Source organism: Jaculus jaculus, chromosome 4 (genome assembly GCF_020740685.1).
Source record: "Jaculus jaculus isolate mJacJac1 chromosome 4, mJacJac1.mat.Y.cur, whole genome shotgun sequence".
Classification (NCBI taxonomy): Eukaryota; Metazoa; Chordata; class Mammalia; order Rodentia; family Dipodidae; genus Jaculus; species Jaculus jaculus.
Window position 1 is genome coordinate 81,969,388 of NC_059105.1, and position 25,419 is coordinate 81,994,806.

At 41.3% G+C, this 25,419-nt stretch overlaps 1 protein-coding gene across 3 annotated transcripts in view; it reads left to right on the forward strand.

Moving 5' to 3' along the window:
• Acvr1 (activin A receptor type 1) overlaps positions 1 to 25,419 on the forward strand; it is a 142,367-nt gene that overhangs the window by 55,965 nt on the left and 60,983 nt on the right. For 2 of the 3 annotated variants that reach the window (XM_045147985.1, XM_045147987.1), the window contains exon 2: positions 6,475 to 6,782. The gene's annotated coding sequence lies outside the window, so the exon portion shown is untranslated. Of the gene's footprint in view, positions 1 to 4,957; positions 4,975 to 6,474; positions 6,783 to 25,419 lie in introns of those variants that run through there. The other variant, XM_045147986.1, reaches the window with a different exon arrangement.

The window sequence follows — 25,419 nt, forward strand, 5'->3', positions numbered from 1 at the left end:
TATATAAGTCTTATGCATGGTGTTCCAAGAATTAAGTTTCAGAAGCAAAATACATCTGTAACTTGGCAGTTACCATGTGTGATTATGCATAATACTGTTAACTTTGCTTATAGATTGAAATGTAGGTCATTGAATGGGTCAGCAAACATTCTTTCTAAGGGCTAGATAGTAAATATTTTAGGCTTTGCAAGTCATTAGTCTCTTTCGCAATGATCAACCCTGTAATTACAATGTGAAAGCCACTGCAGCCTATATGTGAAATGAACAAATGTGTTTTTTTCCAGTGCAACTTTTGTTTAGAAAATCAGACTAGACCATGGGTTGCATTTTGTCCAGTATTGGAATACTGTTCAGTAATGTTTGCTGGCATCTTTTTTTTATTTCAGTATTTGCTATAACCAACAATTCTTCACAAATACCAAGTACTTTATTTTATTTAACACTATCTTTTGATATCCAGAAAGAAAGAAACTAGATTATTTTTTGGGGGGGGTCGTTAAGGTAATGTCTCACCCTGGCCCATGCCAACCTGTAATTCACAGTGTAGTCTCAGGGTGGCCTTGAACTTATGGCGATTCTCCTACCCCTGCCTCCTGAGTGCTGGAAATAAAGGCATATTCCACTACACCTGGCTGAAATTTTAGAGTTTTAAAGTCTACTTTATTTTATTTTATTTTATTTTTTCAAGGTAGCTCAGGATGATCTGGAACTCACTCTCTAATCCCAGGCTGGTCTAGAACTCATGAAAATACTCCGACCTCAGCCTTCCAAGTGTTGGAATTAAAGGTGTGTGCCACCATGCCAGCTTTATATTTTAGTTTTTGACACTGTCTCCAATTTCTGGGCTCAAGCTTCTGTCTCAGCTTCCCAAGTAGCTGCCACCATACCTGACTTATTTGGAAATATTTTTTAAAATATTTGTTTTGTTTGTTCATTTAAGAGAAAAAGAGAGAGAGAATGAGAATGTGTGCACGCGGGCTTCTAGCCACTGCAAACATACTCCAGACTCATGCGCCATCTTTTGCATCTGGTTTACTTCGGTCCTGGGGAATTGAACCTGGGTCCTTTGGCTTTGCAGTGAAGTGCCTTAACCACTAAGCAATCCTTCCAGCCTGGAAATATTTTAACAGTGATAGATTTTTCAGAATGATAAGAGTAATTCTTGGAAATACTCATTTCTCATCCCCAAATCTAAAGATTAATATTTGTTGGAAACTCCCATAGTCAGGGAGTTGCTGTCTCTTCCGTACTTCTGACTGAATTGGCACTGGTGGTCCCAACTTAATGTTGCCTGCCTTCTTCATAGTGTTCCTTAAGGCCGTGACTTATCCCCCCCACCCCCACAGCACTCAAGAACCTTGGGTGATTTTCTCGTATCTTCCCACCTTTCCTCCAGTAGCAATTCTGTTAGTGATTAATAGGTCAGACTTGCCCTACCTTCATAGTTAGGTATCTTGAGTAGATTATTCTCGATTCAAGAATACTCAACATTTATATGTGTGAGTGTATTCAAATTATCAGCCATTTTTTTCTTTTTGCAATACTGGACCTCAAACCCAGAGCCTCGTGGATACTCAGTGAGCATTGTATCACTGAGCTACAGCTGCAGCCTGCATGTTATTGTAGAATTGGAGTAACAAGATCTTTCTAGCATTGAGCTAATGATTTATGCGATTGTTTGGCATTCATATGTTTGATACTTCTGTTACAATGATTCTTTACTAAATCAGGAGGGGGGGGGGACTAAGAATAATCGCTTCTGAGCAATCAACTTGATATTCACAGGCAAGAGACAATTTAACTTGGGGGTTATTCAGAGCATAGATTTTAAGGAAAATCTTTTATTTATTTGAGAGAGAGTGCCAGAAAGTAGGGGGTAGGGGGAGAATGGACATGCCTGGGCCTGTAGCCACTGCAAACAAACTCCAGATGCATATGCCACCCTGTGCATCTGGCTTATGTGGGTACTGGGAAATCAAACTTGGGTCTTTAGGCTTTGCAGGCAAGCACCTTAACCAGTAATCCATCTCTTCAGCCCCAGAGCACAGATTTTTTTGTTCATTTATTTATTTATTTATTATTTGAGAGTGACAGACACAGGGAGAAAGACAGATAGAGGGAGAGAGAGAGGATGGGCGCGCCAGGGCTTCCAGCCACTGCAAACGAAATCCAGACGCGTGCGCCCCCTTGTGCATCTGGCTAACATGGGACCTGGGGAACTGAGCCTCGAACCGGGGTCCTTAGGCTTCACAGGCAAGCGCTTAACCGCTAAGCCATCTCCCTAGCCCCAGAGCACAGATTTTTAGAGTCAGAAAGATTCAAACTGATGTCTGGTTTTACCTTTTACTAAAAAATATGACCTTGGAAACTTCAGCTTGTCTGAATATTTATTTATATATTTAAGAGCAAGGGGGAAAGAAAACAAGAGACAGAATGGGTGTGCCAGGGCCTGTAACCACTGCGAACAAATTCCAGAAGCACTCACCACCTTGTGCATCTGGCTTATGTGGGGCCATGGGCTTTGCCAGCAAATGCCTTAACCGCTAAGCTATCTATCTCTCCAGCTCCCCACCCTCTTTAATGTATAAGGTGGGGACTGTACTTTGTATCAGTTTTATTATTGTTTGGATTAGGTCAGACAATGCAAATAATGTGGTTGGAGCTGAATGATTCTCAGCGACTGTCAAAGGTGAAGGCTGTCTAGCCTGTTTCATGGAAAAGGAAATCGAAATTCACAGAGGTTAAGTGATGTGTGAAGGTCACATGTTGTAGGCTGGAAAAGTCTGCTCAGCTGCTGGCTAAGTCCATGATCTTGCTATCTACCGTATGTCACTTCTTGGAGTAATTTTGGTTAATGCTTACTCCATAGCATGGTGCACCATGGCTTATTTGCGTGATGGTGCAGGGTGGACAGGATGTGAAAGTATGGGATGGCTTTTGAAAAGGCAAAGATTTGCAATATTTTGAATCACAATAATTAGAAGCTAAGGATGTAGTGTAACTACAAAGTTGAGAAGACTTGTCCTAGTTTTGTCCTTCCTGTTGCTTAGCTACTGTGTTGACTCCGAAGAACTTCTTTGATTTTAAGTACTTTTTATGCTCGCAGTTAGTCAGGTATCCTCATATTGTAAGTATTCCTAAGAAGGTATGCGTGCTCTCCTGACTCGGGTTAAAGACGTACAGGTGACTGTACTAAGGCCTTAAAATCAGCAAGTTGGCCTGGATTTCTCTTTTTCCTTCCTTGTGGCCACTCTTCCCTCCTTCAGGGGAATGTGTCTTTGACCTGCATGGGTCAGATTTTCACACAGCTCAATTAGCTGCCAATAGTTAGAACTCCATAGACAGACAAATGTTTGGCCTCAGTTTTGGAACAACTTATGTCAATGAAGTCTAGTGCCAAGTTGCTGGAGTGTGTTATTTTGGTGCTTAACTTATAGCATTGATGTTAATTTGTACCCAAGGCATTTGTTGTTGTTATTTAAATCTCTCTACATTTTGAGAGATTTCCTTTCATTGCTGCCCACTTGGCTTATGGACATCAAGTTTATTTGTGGGGATACAAGTTCTAAGTAGGATACCTGAAAAGTTTAAGTTTTAGGATTTGTTCAACACTTAAAAATTCTTATTTTCCAGCCCTTTCTTTCTTATAGTATACTTCAGTTTTGGCTTTAATCTACAGGCTATGCAAGAGACTAATACATTTTTAAACAAATGTTAAATTACACTTACTGTTCAGATAAATATATATGTATATGTGTATGTATGTGTGTGTGTGTGTGTGTGTGTGTGTGTGTGTGTGCATATATATATGTTTTTCGAGGTAGGGCCTCACTTTGGCCCAGGATGACCTGGAGTTCAGTATGTAGTCATAGGGTGGCATTGAACTCATGGTGATCCTTCTACCTCTGCCTCCCAAGTGCTGGGATTAAAGGCGTGTACCACCATGCCTATCTCAGATTTGATTTTTTTAAAAAATAAATTTGTTGTTTATTTTTTTTTATTTGAGAGTGACAGAGAGAGAAAGAGGCAGGTAGATAGAGAATTGGGCACACCAGGACCTCCAGTCACTGCAAATGAACTCCAGATGCATGTGCCACCTTGTGCATCTGGCTTACATAGGTCCTGAATTGAGCCTTGAACTGGGGTCACAGGCAAGCGCTTAACTGCGAAGCCATCTCTCCAGTCCCTCATATTTGACTTTTATCCTGTAGCTTTTGAGTACCGGCTGTACACTAGGTGCTGTGGAGGAGAGAGAGAACAGAAGAGCAGCATGAGATCTGTACTTACTTATGTATATCTGTGTGCACACATGTGTGGCTTTATGTGGGCAGCTGGGGGGTTGAACCTGGGCTGGCAAGCTTTGCAAGCAAGTCCCTTAAAGACTTCCGAGCCTTCTCCCCAGCCCCCTGCACCTGTTTTAAAATTGGGCTTGAGACAGACCCAGTTGATATTATAGAATTGGGTACCAGACTGAGTTATATAGAGTATAAATGCCTGAGAATTACAGTGCAAAAGATATGGAAAATATAAAAATCTTCAGAGAAGGCTGATTCAAGGCAGGGGAGTGTGAACAGTGTGTTGAAGGATGGGAAAGTAGAGTGAAGGTGACAGAGTAGGAATGTAGCCCTTTGAAAGGGGCTCAGGGACAGGAAGTTCAGAGTGAGGCTGTTGGTAGCAAACAAAAGAGTGAAACCCATCCACCTCAGTTCTGATTTCTTTACAAGTATTTATTGATTTGAGAGAGAGGCAGACAAGAGAGTGAAGGAGTGAGAGAGACACAGAGAGGGAGAGAGGGAGAGAGACAAAGAGAGGAGAGAGAATGAGAGAGAGAGAGAGAATGAGAATGGGTGCATCATTCTCTCTGCCATTGCAGATGAACTCCAGACACATGTGCCACCTTGTGCAGCTGGCTTTATGTGGATACTGGGGAATTGAATCTGGGCCCTGAGGCTTCACAGGCAAGCACATTAACTGGTAAGCCATCTCTCCAGCCCTTGGAGCTGATTTTTATTTTATTTTATTTTATTTTATTTTATTTTATTTTATTTTATTTTATTTTATTTTATTTTATTTTATTTTTCACAATCATCTTTAATAGCTAGACCATCAAAAGGAGCTGATTTTTAAACAGAGTTGGAAAAAGAACTAGACCAGCAACATGCATGTATTTCTTTGCTGTCTAAAGCTCTCCTTAACAATAGTACCCATGTCTTGGAGATATGATGAACAGTAGCTGGGCAGCTTCATCCTGGTCAGTCCTGTGTTAATCCTTGGCAGAGGGTAAAGTAACCTTCATGTGACCCCCACCAAGTTTCTCTGGCATCAGTCGCTCAGAAAATACGAGTGTTTCAACAGCTTCTATATAAACTCCAGGCTTGTGGGTGCCACTCAGGAGAGCTGTTTTGAGGTGCCCCTGTAGGACAGATTTTTCCTCTTTAACTTTGCTTAGTACTGCAGAAAATGGCAAATTTCTAGTTGACCTCACCACAGGGAGATCTTTTGATGCTTTCCTATTTTTAGTGTGCCTTTTATGTGTCTAGATTTTCTTTTCAAGTAACTTGGGACCCTCAATTGAAGCTGAAGCAAGAATTGGTTCGATAGTATCTTGTAAAACTTTTCTCTTGAATTCCAAAGTAGATGGGAAGATTTTCTTTTCCACATAATTATTTAGGAATGCTGTATTGTGGGTTTGTTTTCTGCCTGATTTATTTACTTGAGTTTTCTTGGCAAAGTGCTCTTTGAGCTTAAAAAAAGGAGCTGGGGTTCCAAAAGGAATGTGGGGTCCAATGCTTTGTGTTCCTAGTGATTTGAATGGGAAAGTTTGCGTCTAATAAAAATTTCCTCTTCCTTTGGCAAATGTTGATGTTTTTCCAGTCTTCCTCAAGGAAAAGGGAGTTTGGGTGGTGTTTTGTTTTCTGTTAGTTATCTGGAGCGCCCCTTCCCTTCCGCTCTGTGCTCTGTCCCCACCATTGTTTTATGCTCTGTGAACTACATTATCTGCCACGGAGAATGGTGTGCATGTAAAGGACCGAACCCAGCTGTGGCTCAGTGGTTTTGTTAGTGTACTAATGTCTTTAGGAGGGACCGGGGGGGGGGGGTGGTGGAAGGGGAAGAAGACTTCATCTTTCATACTGTTCAGACCCCCCCCCAACAAACATATATAACTAATATTCATAATCATTTTTCATGATGGTTTGGAGTACTTGGTTGGTATGTGGGTTATAAAGGAATTTGACTGAAACTTACTCATGTCATACTGGGTTTGTGTCACTTACAAAAATATTTAAGGACCCATGGAGAACCATGACCTCAGCATACTCCATATTAGCGTTTTCAAATTTTCCATCCTTGTAAATCGGCTTTCAGTTCATGGTCCCAGTGGAAAAGCTTATCAAGTGTGTACTTCCTTTAACCAGTACAGCCACAGCGGTAGACTTCACTGAAGCTGGGTTTCTTTCTTCTTTCCTTCCATAGCCCTGAGCAAGCGCTTGTAGCCACTGCACTGCTGTGGGAAGAGTTCTGGACAACTAACTCTAGAAGGCTCCAGGAGCACCTGTCCCACTGCTCAAGTCTGCAGCTGAATAGAGCTGGTGAAGCCCTGCAGGAGGGCACTGGGGCATGCTGCTTGAAGGAACTTGGATGGATGTGACCCAGAGCTGGCTGTAAAGTAGCTGAGTCTGCCTTCCCCAGGAGCTCTCGAAGCATCTTGCCAGAGCAGACAGTGCAACTGCTTCAACAAATTGCCTCTTTTAATGCTGTCTGGCACAGATCAGATCTACAGGGTAAGTCCCTTGCCACAAGTGATGACTTTTGTTTTTGTATGTGAATCTAATGGAAGACAGTTGGGAGTAGCCTAGCACTGCTTAATTCTTGTGTTTCCTGGATGGGTTGCATCTGCATGGCTATTATTTAAATACTACTACTATTTCCCTACATAGAAAATGCTTCTGCCATGCCTTTTCCCGTTAGGGTCACGTCATTTATTTTTTTCCTTCTTTCCTTTTCCACAGATGAATCTGTTTATTTAAAGGCATGTTTTGTGTACAAAACGTGCATATATTAACTTTGTTTTAAAGCTGATGAAACATAATTACCCATTTCATTTTACATCTCGTTTTTCCCCTCCACTTGCTCCATTGTGGACATTTTCCTTCTAAGTAGAACTTCATTTCAGTGTAAATATGCTTGTTATGTGTTCTTTGTATGACTGTAACATAGTAATAACGAGCCCTCCATGAGGGGTGAGCCTGTAATTTAAAGGGTGTGGGAGGCGAGAATAACTCTCACACTGGGGATCAGAACAAGACCGTGCCTATTGCTACTGGGAGTTGGTGTGTCCTAAGGCTGTAATGCACTACTGGGCAGTTGCTGCGGTACGAATTCTGTCCTATTTATGTTTTCTTGAGACTGTTAATTTATAAGCAAAATTGTAAGTCTTGGATACCATTCTTTGAGCCTTTTGAGATATGTTTATGCCCATGTGTTGCTATCAGGTTTGCATTACTGACAGAAATCACCTGACCATGAGCAGCTTGTGTGGGGGGGGTTATTTTGGCTTATAGACTTGAGGGGAAGTTGCATGATGGCAGGGGAAAACAATGGCAGGAGCAGAGGGTGGATGTCACCCCCTGGCCAACATAAGGTGCATAATAGCAACAGGAGATTGTACAAAACTCTGGTGAGGGGCAACTGGCTATAACAACCATAAGCCCTCCCCCAACAATACACTGCCTCCAAGAGGTGTTAATTCCCAAATCTCCATCAGTTTGGAACCTAGCATTAAGAATTCCTAGGTTGATGGGGCACCTGAATCAAACCACCACCACATTATGAAAGGTGTGTGATTGAATTCATTTTTAAACTATTTTTTAAAAAATTATTTGCAAATGAACTCCAGACACATGTGCCATGGTGTATCTGGCTTTACATGGGTACTGGGGAATTGAACCCTGAGCATTAGGCTTTGTGGACAAGTGCCTTAACTGCTGAGCCATCTGTCCAGCCTTGATTGAATTAGTTTTAAGAAGTAATGAATAACAAGGGTGTCATTAAGAGACTTAACTATATATTGTATAGTTATTTGTTGGAGGAGAGGAAGAGATGATGGCTGTAGGCTTAATTATGAAATGGGGTTAACATTATTGAGCTTAATGTTTTCTTCATGTGACCAGCAGTAAGAATCGCCAGAAAAATTTTTAGATATCTTGCATTGGGAATGAATATTTTTTGTCTATGATTCTTGTATAAAGTACTGGTTTTTAGAAAGGTAAAAAGGTAATCAGTGTATGCAAGATACAAGACAGGGCTGGAGAGATGGCTTACTGGTTAAACACTTGCCTGTGAAGCCTAAGGACCCCAGTTCAAGGCTCGATTCTCCAGGAGCCATGTTAGCCAGATGGACAAGGGGGTCACATGCGTTTGTAGTTCATTTGCAGTGGCTGGAGGCCCTGGCACACCCATTCTCTTTCTCTCTCTCTCTCTCTCTCTCTCTCTCTGTCACTCTCAAATAAGTAAATAAAAATAAACAAAAGACACAAGACACAAGAATGTGGGAATGCAGGGTGAAAATGCCTCTTCTTTCCATTTATTCTTCCAGGCAGCCATTGTTAAATTTCTGAGGACTTTTTTTCAGACCATATATAATATACAAACATTTAAATTGTACACAAATGGTAATAATATGCAAGGTTTTCATCCCTTTTCATTTACAGAATGTTTCTTGGAAGTTCTCCCATGTGAACACTGCATGAATTTTCAATGGATGCCTGGAATTCCACTGTAAGAGTGGCTGTAATTTACTTAACCTGTGCCACTGATGCACAGGCAGTTTTGATGATCATGAATGAGGCTGTAAGGAATAACCCTGTGCATACGTCATTTCAAACACAGGGGAAGAATCTGGAGGACCCATTTCTAGTAGAATTGCTGGGTCAAAGGCTATGTATATTTTGATTTTGGTAGAAATTTACTGCCAGTTGCTTTGTTTGTACTGCTTAAAAAGTTTTAGATTTCACTAGTGGTAGATGCGAATATCCTCTTTATTTATACCTTTGCCAATCACAGTATCATTGATAGGCTGTTTTTCCCTTGATCAAATTGATAGGTAGAAAGTATCAAATTGCATAGCTTTAAGTTCCATTTTTTGGATTTTATAGGTTAAAAGCCATTAATGTATCTGGTTCTTGTCTCTCTTTCTCTGTCTCATTTTTTTTTTAAAATTAGTTTCCTGTTGGGCTGTTTTTATAATCAAAATATTGTCTTCAAAACATGAATTTTCATGATCAGTTCATATTGCCTCCTTATTTTCTTTTTAAAATTTATTTATTTATTTAATTTATTTATTCATGGGACAGAAAAAGCCTGACAGAAAGAGTATGGGCATACCAGAGCTTCATACTACAAATGAACTCCAGATGCATGCGTCACTTTGTGCATCTGTCTTTAGGTGGGTACTGAGGAATCAAACCCAAGGCCATCAGGCCTTGCTGACAAGTGCCTTTAACCACTGAGCCATGTCTTCAGCTCACCTCCTTGTTTTCTTGTGGTTTATGCTAGTTGTATTTTTGTTTGGTCTTTGGTTTAATATGTATATATGTATGTATGTATACACAATACTATGTGTGTGTGTGTGGGTGTGTGTGTGTGTGTGTGTAAGTATAGCTGTTCTGGCTATTAAAGAGTTTTCAAGGTTAAATTGACCCATTTATTCATTCAATGAATATTTATTAATGTCTTTTACATGTTTGGAACTGATTCTAGATACCCCATTACACAGAAGTGATGAAAGCAGACCCCAACTCTTGCTCTGTGAAACATGGATTCTGGTGGAGGAGATGTTTGATAAAACATGAGCTAACAGATTTATAGAAATAAATACAGACTCAGCCTTTTTGTCATTTCAGACTTTGTGGCACAGTTAATGACTCTTTTCCCAGTTATAGATTTAAAAACCATCTCTGGTTCTTGCTGGTGTGGTACGGTTCTTTTTGTAGATTTGTCTTTGATCCATCTGGAATGTTAGGTATAATCCAACTTAATTTTTCCCTAGGTGCTCTATTAATTAGTTCAAGGCTGAGTTGCTGTAACCAAGGAATTGAAATGTGCTATGGTTCAAAGAACACAGAAGTTTAGTTTTTCCTCACTTAGCAGTTCCAAGTGTGAAGTAAACGGGTGACTAGGACAGCGCATCCACACTGGGCATTCTAAGACTTGGATTTCTTCTGTTCTTTTGTGCCAGTAGTCATGACTGCAGACTGCATGCTGTGCTCTGGGTTCCTACATTGGGAAGAGCAAAAAGTTGAGGGCAAGTGATCAGAGCTTGCAGATGTCTCTGGGGAGAACTTAGTCGTGTGGGTACAGCTTACTTCAGGGGAAGTTAGGAGAGGATGACTCTACTGGTCACTTGGTACCAAAGAAGAAGAGAAAAAGGAATTTTAGTGGAAAATTAGCAACTTCTACACATAGTGGCCTCATGGTACCAATACTGTCCTGATGCCCTCCTGCCACCAGCTGTCCCTATCTGGCCCACTGTTATCCTTAGAATTGAGATTATTGGCTTGAGTCCCTCACCCCCCCTTAGTTTTCATTTGGTGACTTTAAAAATATTTTATTCATTTATTTGTAAGCAGAGAGATTGAGTGAGTGAGTGAGTGAGTGAGTGAGTTTTTAGGTAGATAGAGAGTGCATGTACACATGTTTGCTCCAGGGCCTCTAGTCACTGCAAAAGAAGTCCAGATGTATGCGCCACTTTGTGCATCTGGCGTTATGCGGATACTGGGGAATTGAACCTGGGTTGTTAAGATTTTACAGACAAGCACCTTAACTGCTGAGCCATCTCTCCAGCCCTTCTTTGGTGACTTTTATACTATGAATCCCTACTTGTATTTTGGTCGGTTTCTGGGATTACATTTAGCTTCATTAATCTGTCTGTGTGTATATCAGAATCATACCATTTTAACTCTTGAAGATAAAATGGCTTTATTTTCTTTTTTTAGTAGGGATAGTCTCCGGTCTTAAGTCTTACTCTATAAGATTTCAATATTACTTCATGAGGTTTAATATGTTTTTTGAATATAAAATTTAAGGTAGTCATATCTAGTCTCTATTTCCTCCTTCCAGGAAAGAAGAAAATCTGTTATTATTATTATTGGGATTTGATACAAACTTTGCTAGAGAGCATGTGTGCCTTTAAAGTGTTAGTTTTCTTGCTTGGTCACAGTGTTGCATTGCTCCTTTGAGAAACACTGATCTTAATTGAAACTTAATTGAAGTAGGTGGGAGGAAGGACCAACTTATATGATGTATTGATTTTATTTTAATATATAATTTCTGTTTATAGCTAGGAAATGGATACTCGTTTTTCTCTTATATATAATTTCTGTTTATAGCTAGGAAACTGATACTCATTTTTCTCTTCCATTCAAAATAAATTTAGATGGGGCTGGAGAGATGGCTCAGTGGTTAAAGGCATTTGCTTGCAAAGCCTGCTGGTCTGGGTTGGATTTCCTAGTACTCACGTAAAGCCAGAAGCACAAAGTGGCACACACATCTGGAGCTCATTTGCAGCAGCAAGAGGTCCCTGATGTTTTGTACTTACTCTCCCTGCCTCTTTCTCTTAAATAAACAAACAAACACGAATATTTAAAGATAAGTGTAGGTCTTGAAAAATCTATTTCCTGAGTTTGCAGGTCAGGAATAGGTGACATGTCAAAAGTTTGTGTGTTTGGAACACACAAACCTGGACACAGTTTACCTAAACCATATATGCTGCACAGTACTTGTTACTTCTGTGTGTCAGTTCTTGTCTTAGACAGGCTTTTTATTTGTTACTGCAGAATTCAAGATTTACTATGGAAGCATATAGAGCTTAGTTAGTTATTATAAGGTAAATATTTTTTGTGACCTCTAGACAGGTCAAAAAAATAGCACATTGGGTAGTGTACACACGATGTGAGGAGTGTGCACGTGTACGTTGTGATTGCTTTCTTTGTGGTTATAACACCAGGAGTTTGTACCTGGCAGCAGAGTTCACTTTTGCTCCCTCCTTTAAGCAAGTTTTATGTATTTATCTTTGTGCATGCATGTGTGCATGCGTGCGTGTGCGTGTGTATGTATGTATGTATGGACATGCCAGGGCCTCCTACCACTGTAAGTGAATACCAGAAGCTTGAATCTGGCTTTTACATCGGTGGCTTGGGAATTAAACCTGGGCTTTGGGTAGGCTTTTCAAGAAAGCACCTTTAGGCTGGAGAGATGGCTTAGCGGTTAAACGCTTGCCTGTGAAGCCTAAGGACCCCGGTTCGAGGCTCGATTCCCCAGGACCCACATTAGCCAGATGCACAAGGGGGCGCACGCATCTGGAGTTCGTTTGCAGTGGCTGGAGGCCCTGGCATGCCCATTCTCTTTCTCTTTCTCTCTCTCTCTCTCTTTCTCTATTTATCTACCTTTCTCTGCCACTTTCAAATAAATAAGTAAAAATTAAAAAAAAAAAAAGAAAGCACCTTTAACTACTGAGCAATCTTTGCAGGCCTCTCCCTCTCTTTTGGCATGCCTTTTAAGTTTCCAAAATTTTAGTTTTCTTCTATAGCCCATTCTTTTCATCTCAGTTTATCTACTGAAGAACCTGGATTTTAGACTTCTAGTTTCTTATCGACTGGAACTGAGTGTTTGTGCCCTCAAGGTTCAGTTCAGATTACTTTACTGGGAAATAATATTAATTAATTAACTTATGACAGAGACAGAAAGGGGAGGGCAGAGAGAGAAAGGATATGGTGTGCCAGGGCTTCCTGCTACTGCAAATGAACTCCAGGTGCATGGACCATTTCGTGTATCTGGCTTTACATTGGCACTAGGGAATTGAACCTGGGTCAGTGGTTTGAAAGCAGTGCTTTCAAACTGCTGAGCCATCTCCAACCTGGAAATAGTATCTTAATAGCACAATCTGAGAACCAGAAATGCTTATCATCACTAGATAGGACATTATTTGGAATTCCCCACTTTTGTGGACAAGACCTAGAATTACGTCATACTCATATTTTCATTTTAAATTAAGTTTTAAATGTTTTTGCTTAACCTTTTCTGTGCTACGCCACTATCTCTTTTATTCCATGCGGGCAATTCTGATTATTAGAAACAACAGGATGTGTGAGAATTGGCATAGGCCATTGTTGCTTGTTTCGTCAGTATCGTGTGTGTCCTGTCGCCTGTGCTATCACTGTCCTAACACAGTAGCACTACTTGTGAGTGAGGCTTAGAAACCAGGAGGGTGTTTGTTTTTATGTTGTCTCTAGTCTTCATAATTTTTTTTTTTTTTACTTATCATTTTTTGGCCTGGGAGGAAGTTTTTAATAGTTGAAAATTTACCAGAACTAAACACAGATTTGATGTTAGATGACATTTGGAGGATGAAATATGTAACCTTCCTTAGGTTAGATGCTGGGTTTGTATATATATGTAGAAGTGGTCTGAGCCTATTAGAGAACTTGTGGGAGAAATGATATGATACTTGGGATTCTCATTAAAACACCTCAGGAAGAAATGGAAAAATAAGTTTACATATATTAGAACTAGAGTAGGCTGTTGCTTATTTTTAAAACTAGAAGGTAAAAAAATGATTTTGTTTTTGTTTTTTGAGGTAGAGTCTCACTCTAGCCTAGGCTAACCTGGAATTCACTATGGAGTCTCAGGGTAGCCTTGAACTCACAGAGATCTTCCTACCTCTGCCTCCCGAGTGCTGGGATGAAAGGCGTGTGCCACCATGCCTGGCTAAAAAGTGATTTTTAAAAATACTTTTCTATTTCTGTTTGATTTTAAATATCTATAATATTTTAAAGATTAATTTTATTAATTATGAAAAGACAAGAACATATGGGAGAAAAGGTAGTGAGGAAGGAATAGGTGGGGGAACTAAAAAGAAGTTGATTGCATTCTCCAACTGATGGCTTAGACTGGCAGCCTACCATGGACCCCAAACCTAAGAAAATGGACACTGTTGTGAGAAAGAGGAAGAGAAGACTGAGGTGTTGGGCCTTGAGTAAACCAAGCTTTATGGAACAATGGCAAAAGAATAGCCCCTTAAAACAACCCAATGAAGAACAGAGCATTAAAGAACAGATATCAGACACAGGAGCTTATGAACCTCTGCTAGGTATGACCCAAGGAAGAAGGGAATTTTCAACACCTCCATCCTACGAAGTGGACAGCATTACCTGGGATGCTACTTCTGGTGGAGGGCGATGGGCAACTTCTAGAACTCAGAATGGTATGTTGAAGTAACTCCTTATGGAGAGAAAACTAACATAAGGAAAGAGGTATAGCCATAGTGAATGTGACACTGAGGCAGAGCTCTGGAGGGAAGATGGGGTGGAGCTTGTGGAGGTAGCCAGTCTAGAAGGTTCTTGTAATGTGCCCTACAAAAGAATGCAGAGGGGCACAGGGGAAGACTTGAGGCTGACACAGCTGCTAATCATTGGCGTTCTTTGTGCTTATTTATGACAGAACAAGGGAGGTTGCCTCTAAGTTGGAGGAATGTAAATTGTCCTCAATATGGGATGTTGGAGGCCTGTGATGTGCTTAGTTCCTTTTACTGTCAGAAGGATCACTTAGGGAGGAATTGTGTGTGTGTGTGTGGGGGGGGATTTTGCTGATTCATGGAAAGCTTGGAAATCATCAAAATGGATTAGATCTTATGTTCATTTGTACTGTTTTTTTCTTTGTTCATTTTTGAGGCAGGGGCTCATTTTAGTCCAGGTTGAGGGAACTCACACTGTAGTCCAGGTTGGCCTCAAATTCATGGTGATCCTCCAACCTCAGCCTTCTGGGATTAAAGGCATACATCACCACACCTGGGTACTTTGCTATCATTTTGAGTGACCCTTTAGCAGAGGACTGGCACCCAAGTCTTCTCAGGGCCTTCGTGTCCCACGTTCTTCTTGGGCCTCTTGGCCCGACCCCCAGGAAGTATGAACGGGTGGTGTCTGGATCCCTGGGAGGAGCCTCCCTACAGTTTTCTTTGTCTCCATTTCCTTGCCTCTGCTAACATTTTCAATGTGGAACCTCCACAGGGGGTTTTCTGGTATGGAGATCCATACATAGGCTTCTTGACTTATAATGTGATCATGTCCCAAATCACAATTTAAAATGAATTCAAAACACCTAATCTAGAACATCCATCCTAACTGTGCAGTAGTCCTATGTGGAGTGTGAAGTGTTTGCCTTTGTAATCATGTGGGGAAGGAAGCTGCTCATCAGAGAGAGGACTGTGCCCCAGGGTGCTACCCCAAGAAGAGCTCACCATTTCTACTGAGTGTAGCTCACATTTTCACCATTGTCAAATGGAAATCTTTCATCAGGGATTATCTGTACTTGGGTCTCCTGGAGAGATTCACACACATCCATGAGTTCACATCAGTGTTGGTCAGGACCACGATGTCACCCTGCCACTCCTCTTTCTTCTTACCCTGGGTCTTTGTTTTCATAACAAATGGGATTCATCTTTTTCTCCCCTGTAGGTTTTCTACTTCTATGTACTTAGGGATGTCATCTATTTTTAAAAGATTATTTCTTTTTCCTCATTTAATACAGTGCATTTAACTTTGCTTTTAACATTGCCTGGTTGGGTCATCATGCCATAGTGGCCAGTAAAATGGAAACAGATTAAAAAAAATCTTAAAATTCATTTGGAAGCACAAATAAGCTTGAATATCCAAAGCAACTTTTTTTTTTAGACAGACAGAGGGAGATAGAGACAGAGACAGACAGACAGACAGACAGATACACACACACACACACACACACACACACACACACACACACACACACACAGGGTGGGGGCAGATTGGCACATCAGGGCCTCAGCCACGGCAGCTGAACTACAGATGCTTGCATGACCTAGTGGGCATGTGCAACCCTACACTTGCCTCACTTTTGTGTGTCTGGCTAATGTGGGATCTGGAGAGTCAAATACGGGTCCTTAGGCTTTGCAGGCAAGCACCTTAACTACTAAGCCATCTCTCCAGTCCCCAAAACAATTTTGAGCAACAAAAGCAAAGCTTTTTGGTTTTTCAAGGTAGGGTCTCACTCTAGCTCAGGCTGACCTGGAATTCACTATGGAGTCTCAGAGTGGCCTTGAACTCATGGTGATCCTTCTACCTCTGCCTCCCAAGTGCTGGGATTAAAGGCGTGCTCCACCACACCTGGCTATTTTATCTGATTTTAAGCTATATTACAGAACCATAGTAACAAAAGCAGTATGATACTGGCACAAAAACAGACACATAGATCAATAGAATAGAATAGAGGACCCAGACGTAAGTCTGGGCAAGTACAGCCGCCTGCTCTTTGATAAAAATGCCAAAAATACTCACTGGAGAAAAGACAGCCTCTTCAGCAAATGATATTGGGAAAACTGGATATGTATCTGTAAAAGGATGAAAATAGATCCTATTTCTCTCCATGTCAAGAATTAAGCCCAAATGGATCAAAGACCTTAATATCAGACCTGAAACTCTGAAACTGCTAGAAAAAAAATTAGGGGAAACCCTTCAACATCTTGGCATAGGCAACGACTTCTTAAATATAACCCCAGTTGCTCAGGAAATAAACCCACTATAAACCACTAGGATCTCATGAAATTACAAAGCTTTTGTATAGCAAAGGACACTGTGAATAGAACAAAGATCCAATCTACAGAATGGGGATAATCCTTGTCAGCTCTACATCTGACAGCGGATTAATATCCAGGATATACAAAGAAGTCCAAAAACTAAATAAGAAATCAAACAACCCAGTTAAGAAATAGACTATGGAGCTAAATAGAGAGTTCTCAAAAGAAGAAATACAAATGGCCTATAGACTACTAATAAAATGGTCTGGATTCCATCTCATTCCTGTCAGAATGGCTATTATCAAGAAATAAATGACAATAAATGCTGGTAAGGATGTGAGCAAAGAGGAACTCTTCTACACTGTTGATGGGAATATAATCTGGTCCAGCCATTGTGGACATCAGTGTGGAGGTTCCTGAGACAGCTAAAACTAGATTTACCATATAACGTACCTATAGCACTCCTAGGCATATATTCTAAGGACTTGTCACACTACCTTAGAGATACTTGCATAGCCATGTTTATTGCTGCTCTATTCACAATAGCTAAGAAATTGAACCAGCTTAGATGTCTCTCTGTTGATGAGTGGATAATGAAGATGTGGTATATTATACAGTGGAGTTCTACTCAGTGGTTAAAAAAAAAAACAAAACCAATGAAATTATGAAATTTGCAGGGAAATGGATGGACCTGGAAAGGATTATATTTAGTGAGGTAACCCAGACCCAGAAAGCCAAGTGTCACATGTTTTCTCTCATATGTGGATCCCAGCTACAAATGTTTGGACTTGTATGTGAGTTAGAATAAAACTCAGTAGCAGAGGTCAGTAAGCTAGAAAGGGGCTATAAGCGAGGGAGGAGAGGGGAGGACTTAAGAGGACGGCATTGTATATGTAAGTAGAAGGACAGATTACTGGGGGTTGAAAGGCCTAAGTGAGGCCAGGGGAAGAGATTGAGTAAAGGAAAGGTGGGGGAAGGGTTAATCAAAATCTAAGAGGGTATGAATAAGTCATATGGAAACCTTCTTTTTCGGACAGTAGCACACCCAGAAGCTATATAGATTGTTACTAGAAAAATTTCAGTGTCAGGAATGGGATAACTTCAGTGAGTTGTTAGACAGGGAGATCCCTGATGCCCCCCAAACATTACAGGCCATTGCCAATGCTCTTAGTTTCTCACAAGGATAGATGGTAAGGTCCTATTGCTGAAGACTCCACATGTTGGGCTGCAAGGTTACTGAGAAATCTTGCTGGAGCTGGGCTGAAAACCTCCTTTTGTGTAGATCGGCTGACAGAAAGCTGGAAAAAGCTATGCTATATGCAGTTCCATGGGACAAAGAGAAGTCATAACTGGAGATAACCAGCAAACGACACTGCAAGCCTTAATCTTGGCCAGCCAGGCCAATTGAGCCAACAGGTGCAATAGTGGCATGTTGGTTACTGGGGAAACCAACTGTTCTCTAACTGGACTGGAGGACATTCCATGGGAGGGAATACATGCCCGATACTGAAAGTCATGAACCCTAGGGGTGTAACACCTGCTGGTTCTGGTTAAGTACATATACTATGCTTACCAAACTTCCTGGTAAGCACTTCTCTTAATGTTCATACCCATATATTAATGCTACTCCCACTTTTGGTTAGAGAAGCTTCTCTTTTCACATGGCCGTGGCCTCTGGGATGACCCAAAGGCACCATAGTGCTGAGAGGAAGTGACAGAGGAGTGCTAAGCATTGAAACATCTCTATCACACCTTCCAAGGCTCAGGGTCCATTGTGCAAGAGGTGGTGGAAAGAATGTAAGAGCCAAAGGAAGGGTAGGACTGCTTAGAAAGCATTTTTCCAGACACAAAATATCCTGTTACATTCACGATCTTGCAGTGCCTGGCACTACCAACACAAGATCCTTATATTATAATGAGAGGATAATATGTTATCAAAATAAAAGAGAGACTGATAGAGAGGGGAGGGGATATGAAGGAAAGTGGAGTTGTGAAGGGGAAAGTCGGGGGGAGGGAATTATCATGGTTTATTGTCTATAATTATAGAAGTTGGAAATAATAAAAATATTAAAAATTAAAAATTATTTATTTTACATAATTATTTCTATTTAAGATAGGGAGAGGGAGAATGGGTGCACCAGGTCCTCTAGCTGCTGCAAATGAACTTCTGATGCATGTACTATCTTGTGCGTCTGGTTATATGTGTCCTGGGGACTTGGTCCTGGTTCCTTTGGCTTTTCAGGCAAGCTCCTTAACTGTTCAGCTATCTCTCCGGCCCTATTTATTTATTTATTTATTTATTTATTTATTTATGTGAATGTGTCCCTACGGTCTCCAGACACATGCACCACCATGTGCATCTGACTTTGTGCGAGTGCTGGAGAATCAGATCAAGGCTGGTAGGCTTTGCAAGCAAGTGCCTTTAACCTCTGACCTATCTTCCCAGTCCTGCATCCAGTGTCTGGTCTCTGTTCCATCCAGTATCTATTTGGCACCCCTCCCCCACAATCTACCCAGCTCCTCCTCATTTTCTGTTGTGGTTACTTGGACTCTAACCGGTTCAACTTGTACACTGACCCTGGTCCATGACTCCTTTGCACTCTCATGATCGTATTTATACTTTTGATGGATATATTTAAATGAACAGCTGTGCGTTTGTTGAGTCATACCACAATTATCTGATTCTGCTGTAGCTGCCTGAATAGCTAAAGCATATTTCAAGTGGAATTGTGAGAGAATTCCATTAATCACATTCTTCAAGGGGAGGGCAGAGGAGAAAGACCCCTATGAAGAGTCTTTGTAAAGATTAATTAGTGATTCCATTGTTTAGAGCAGGTTGTTCTAGTTGCTATTTAGTGTGTCACTTGGAGAAACTGCACAAAGGTGTAAATAACTGTAAAAGGCTTAATGATATCAGCTTTGCAGGCAAAATTCACTGAAATAATTGTTGTGCTGACAGTTCCTTGCCAATGATGGTCTCTTTAAATAGATAAAGGAGTCCTAAAAGAGTTCCTGTTCTGTAATGATCTATCTGGGTTCTTGACTCACTGGCTGAGTACTTTGTTTTAAGACTCCTGGACAGATAGCATCAAATACAGAACATGTTACTTCTTTCTTTTCCTTTTTCTCAAATATACTAATTGCTAACTGTAATCTCTGGTCGAGTCTTTGGTTTCTACCAGCCAGATCTATTTTCCTCTTGACACTTCCGGGTTCTTTCTGAAAGTTATTTATAGGCATGGAAGCCTGGCTTTGCAAATCACATCAATAACTATTAGAAGACATGTGGGGGGAATAATATGTCAATTTTTAACATGTAGAAGATGTGCTTTTAAGTTACCAAAGCTGTCCCAGAGGTCACTGGCGATGGCTGTGGGTATATCAGCTGGTGTCTGCAATCAGACATCCAAGCAGGCATTTCCAAATGGGCTATTGTCCACCATGGAGCTGCCTCTGCACCCACTGTCTGCCAGCGCCTTTCTGTCAGGCTCCACCCAGGAAAGCTGGAATCCCAGTTAGAAATGATGCCTCTAAATTTACCCCCAGTACCTAGTTGCTACTCTGTTAAATGGAGGTCATAGAGCCCCTCCCCCAGTCACTTCCTTGCTAGGCTTAAACTTCACCTCCGCTCACCCAAACATGGACTGAGTATTAAAACTACTGTTTTAGTTGATTTTCAGTGCCCGGTAGGTGCCTTTTCTGGGGAAGACACTGTGCAGACTTGAACGCTCGTGCTGCTTCTGTGTTGGTATGTGGAAAGGGGTGGCAGTGAAAGAAAAGCAGCAAATACGTGGCCTGTTTTGCTCAGAGTGAAGCCCTCGGAGGAAGATGCAGCAGGGGCCTGTGAAGTGTGTGGGGCCATGGTCTGACACAGGAATGGTCTTGGAGTATGAGGAGATAGCAAGGGTGAGAGAGACTGTAGAATAGAAAAAGACTATAAAAAGGGTTTTCTTCCTCAAATGTATTCCTGAGGGAGGGAAGGAGGAATGGAGGGAAGGTTTGAGAGGGTAGAGAAAGAGGGAAAGGGAGAGCAGAGAGAGGAAGGACATGAAAGTGATGGCTCACCCCACCCTGATACCCGTTCCACCACAGTCAAGGCCAGCTTCACTACATAGTGAGTACCAAGCCAGCTCAGGCTGTTAGATCCTGTCTGAAAAGACCAATGAAGAAAAGAGCAAACCTTAGAACTGAGTCAGTTTGCAACACTTTTTGTCCACTCTGTGCCATTTAGAAATGAGACCAAGGGCAGGAAGAGCCTATAACTGAGCAATAAGGGAGAAAGCCAAATTTTAAATGGACCCAGGGGTCCAAATATAAATGCTTTAGGGAGGGACTAAGGGAGCACGTTTTACCCACAGGCTTTTCAAATCTTGTTTCCAGTAGAGTTCGTAAACTGAAGGGAGAAGGAGAGTGGCCCTGAGCTCCAGCGAGAATATAACAAGACAGGTGGGAGATGGTGGGCTCCTGTTGGCTGAGACAAAGCTGGTGGCTCTGGCTGTGTGTCCCAGAGGGAATGATGTCATAGTTACACCTAGTTTTGGGCTGGAGAGATGGCTTAGCTCTTGAGGTGTTGAGGCCTAAGGACCCAGGTTTAATTCCCCAGTACCCATGTAAACTAGATGTGCAAGGTGGTGCATGTGTCTGGAGTTCATTTGCAGTGACTATAGCCCCTGGCATACCCATTCTCTGACTTTTTCTCTATCTGGCTCTTTCTCTGTCTCTTTCTCAAATAAATTAAAACCCTAGTTTTGAGGTACTCATAAAGCATACAGCAGATCATTAAGACTGGGTCGGGTGTGGTGGCGTACACCTTTAATCCCAGCACTTAGGAGGAAGAGGTCGGAAGATTGTTATGAGTTCCAGATCAGCCTGAGCTAGAGTGAGACCCTACCTTGAAAAAACAAACCAACAACAACAACGGACTCTGAGCTCTTAGAAGCTTAGCTGAGTATTTATCTGTATATCTCAGAGGGTGCAGCCAAGTCAGTTTTGTTCTGTATACAATTAAAGCAAATTTATGGAGAATTTTTTGTTTCTGTCATGGCAGCCTAAGCTAAAATGTTCGCTTATTTTCATTCAATCAAGCTATCCCTCCCATTTACAGATTATATTTTCATCCCCCCTTTCCTCTCCTGGAACCATATCTGGGGGTCCATCTGTCACAGCTGGAATGTTTGTAGTGTAACTCTTTTAGTCAAAACCCTTTCTTTCCTGAAATGATCTATAATTATTTCCTCTAACCACAGGATGAACCGATCCAGGGGCTGGTTTTCAGTTCTATAGGACTTGTCCAAGAAGCTATTTGTATTCCTCTTTTGCAAAAGATCAAATTACATGCTAATATTCTGAAAGTAGCACCCACGAGAAATGCTGCCATAGCAGTGAAGTCTATATAAAACCAGGTCCCGGCAACAACATCACCAGTTCAGACAGAGTGTGGTGTTAAAAATATTTAACAGGTCATTTGTGACTGCAGAAAAGAACCTGGCTTAACTTATTTGGTATGATGCCTTTGGTTTAGCCTTTCTTTGCAGCTATTATTGACAGCTCATCTCTTTCATTCTTCCCAAAGATCCAAGTAGTTTAGAGCAAACTACCCTTGGCTAGCTCTTTGTCTATCGATCACTGGTTTTATATTATCTCATTGGATATCATGGTCAGGTTTTGTTGGACCTAGATGGAGAGTGGTGGTTGTAATGTGTTTTCCTTCAAAGTCTGTTTTTAGAATATGCCTTAGGGGGTTTAACTCTGTCCCAGACATGCTTTATACTAAGTTCTGTTTTTATTTTGAGGCATGAATTATGAGAGAATTGATGAATGAGTTGGGTGTGGCTGGGTGCAAGAAACCAATTGCAAGAAAGCTTTGTTTTCTTTCAGCCCTCACCCTCAAATAGCTTTGCTTGACAATGAGATTTTTTTTTTTTTTTTGGTCTGGGAGGCAGGGGGAGTGAGGGAGAGAATTAGAAGTTAAAGAGTAAATGAAATTAATTTTGAGTGTAGAGAAAAGGAAAGGAGACAAGATTGAAAAGTGCCTCAAATAACCATGGGTAGATCATTTTCTAATCAAGGTTGTTGAAACTCACAATGGAAAGCTGGGGTCAAACACTGATGGCAAAACTGGATTGCTGAATCATCTCCAGTGGGCTGGCCAGTTCTTTGGAGGTTGTGTTAGGTTGATTAAGGCCTCTAAATTCTAGTCAGATGGTCTTGGGTTTGAGCTTATGTGCTTGGCCTTGGGTTAAATGAGAATGCATCCATTTTCTTATTTTTGAAATAGTACTGTAAGTATTTATGGTGACAATGACATAATGTTGATAAGTGACTACAAGAAACCAGATTTCCTTTGATTTTTTTTTTCTGCCTTGCCTTTTATGTTAAATAGAAGGTTCTTCCCACCTCCACCTCCAAGGTAGAAGGCATAGCACAGACAGCATGAAAACATAATGGAAAAACAAAAGCCATCATGAAGGCCGGGCACTCAGGGAGGCAGAGGTAGGAGGATCACCATGAGTCTGAGGCCATCCTGAGACTACATTGTGAATTTTAGGTCAGCCTGGGCCAGAGTGAGATTGTACCTTGACAGAACAACAAAAAGCCATCATGGACTAGCAGTTAAGAGTCGTGAACAGGTGTGGGTTAGGAATGTCTTCTCTTGGGTGGTATATAAGTCACTTAAAACTGGAATGGATGCTTGTTTAGCTATCTTTCAGGATTCTTTTTTTTTTTGTAAATATTTTTTTGTCCATTTTTTATTTATTTATTATTTGAGAGCGACAGACACAGAGAGAAAGACAGATAGAGGGAGAGAGAGAGAATGGGCGCGCCAGGGCTTCCAGCCTCTGCAAACGAACTCCAGACGCGTGCGCCCCCTTGTGCATCTGGCTAACGTGGGACCTGGGGAACCGAGCCTTGAACCGGGGTCCTTAGGCTTCACAGGCAAGCGCTTAACCGCTACGCCATCTCTCCAGCCCCTCTTTCAGGATTCTTAAGAGAGATTTTTAAAAGTCAAATCATGTAATAAAATCCATATTGAATACTTAGGTGTACTCAGTAAATTACATATTGAATGAATGGACCCATCAGATGTGTTTAGGCCACCAATTGGACAAGGGAACATTTTGTTATTTTTTGATAACTATCCTCTTATGGACAATACATGTGCTGCTCAGAAGTCTATATTTTAGTACTGTCCTTTATTACCTGTCAGTAGTTTTTCATCTAGAGCATCTAGTATGGGCTGCACAGTTGAATAAAGAAGCACATTATACTCTGACTGTTTCTGTGGTGTTGCAGTCAGGTTTGCATTGTTGCAGAAATCACAAGAGCAGCTTGTAGGAAAAAAGGGTTTATTTTGGCTTATCGACTCAAGGGGAAGCTCCCTGATGGGAGGTGAAATGATGGCATGAGCAAAGGTTGGACATCACCCCCTGGTCAACATAAGGTGGACAATAGCAACAGTAGAGTGTGCCAAATACCAGCAAGGAGACATTGGCTATAACACCCATAAGCCCGCCCCCAACAACACATTGCTTTCAGGAAGCATCAGTTCCCCAATCTTTATCACCTGGGAACCCAGCATGCAGAACACCTAAGTTGATGGGGACACCTGAATCAAACCACCACATGCAGCCAACATCAAAATAATTTTTGTTTAGGTGATAAAGAATATCTGTGATTTTATCCATCTGTCAAATTGTGATGAGCAAAAGAAGTGTTGAACTTGGTCTGAAGCCAACATGTGTTAGAAAGCGAGCTAAGCACTGGCTCCTTAGCTATCCCTCTGATCTATAAATGGAGCTTGAAAAGTACCATGGGATTTGGAAAGTGGTTCTCTCAGCCCTGGTGATTCTCTGTTTTTAAGTAGAGTGTCATGGGAATGCTCTATCTCACAGAGGGTAGTTCTGGGACATTGTAAGAGATGACACTGACTTAGAGGGCCCCTCACTTAGATGGGAGGTCCTTAACTGTTCTTTGAATAGCTACCTCACTATGTCTGAAGTACCAAGGTTAGTTACCAGGGATGGAAGGGCTTTGCCAAGAATAGAAGTGGAGTTGGATAGATACATTATAGGTAAAAATTAATACTCTGAACCCTGCAGATAATATTTTGCAATCCCCTACCCTATGATTTTTGAATGAGATGAACAGTTGTGAGCATAACTTTTTACCTCGTTTAAAATCTTTAGTTGTCTATATAAAATGTTACTCCTACATTAAAAAATATCCAATGCATTCTTCCTTGACTGTTAGATTTCCTTAATATTGGCATGGCTACTGTGATTTCTGAAACTCTGTAGCATCATTATCAGGTATTGGGCAAGCGCTCATTCATTCCAAAGTACCTGTTGTCATCATATGTGGTAGAGTACAATTGAGCATACATGGAGAGAGGAGTAGCTTTCAAAATGTGGCCCAAGAATCTTTGACCCTCCCCTCAAGATGTTCTTAGTAGTATTGCAAGATCCTTCTTTTCCAATGATGTGTCCAAGGCTGGGCTCTATGTGGACTTTGACTACTACACCATGTTGTAATGGGTTGGATGTAGAATTGTAGATGAAAATCAAGCTTTCTTCTAAGACCAGCACAGAGATTTGGCAAATGCTAAACAATGATACATTTCCTCTATATGTTTTTTTTAAGTAAGTTTCTCTCCTTCCTCCCTCCCTCCCTCCCTCCCTCCCTCCCTCCCTCCCTCCCTCCCTCCCTCCCTCAGGCAGAACTCAAACTCACTGTGATCCTCCTACCTTGACCTTCCAAGTGCTGGGATTAGAAGTGTGTGCCACCATGCCTGGCCTGATTTTCTTTATCTCCCCCAC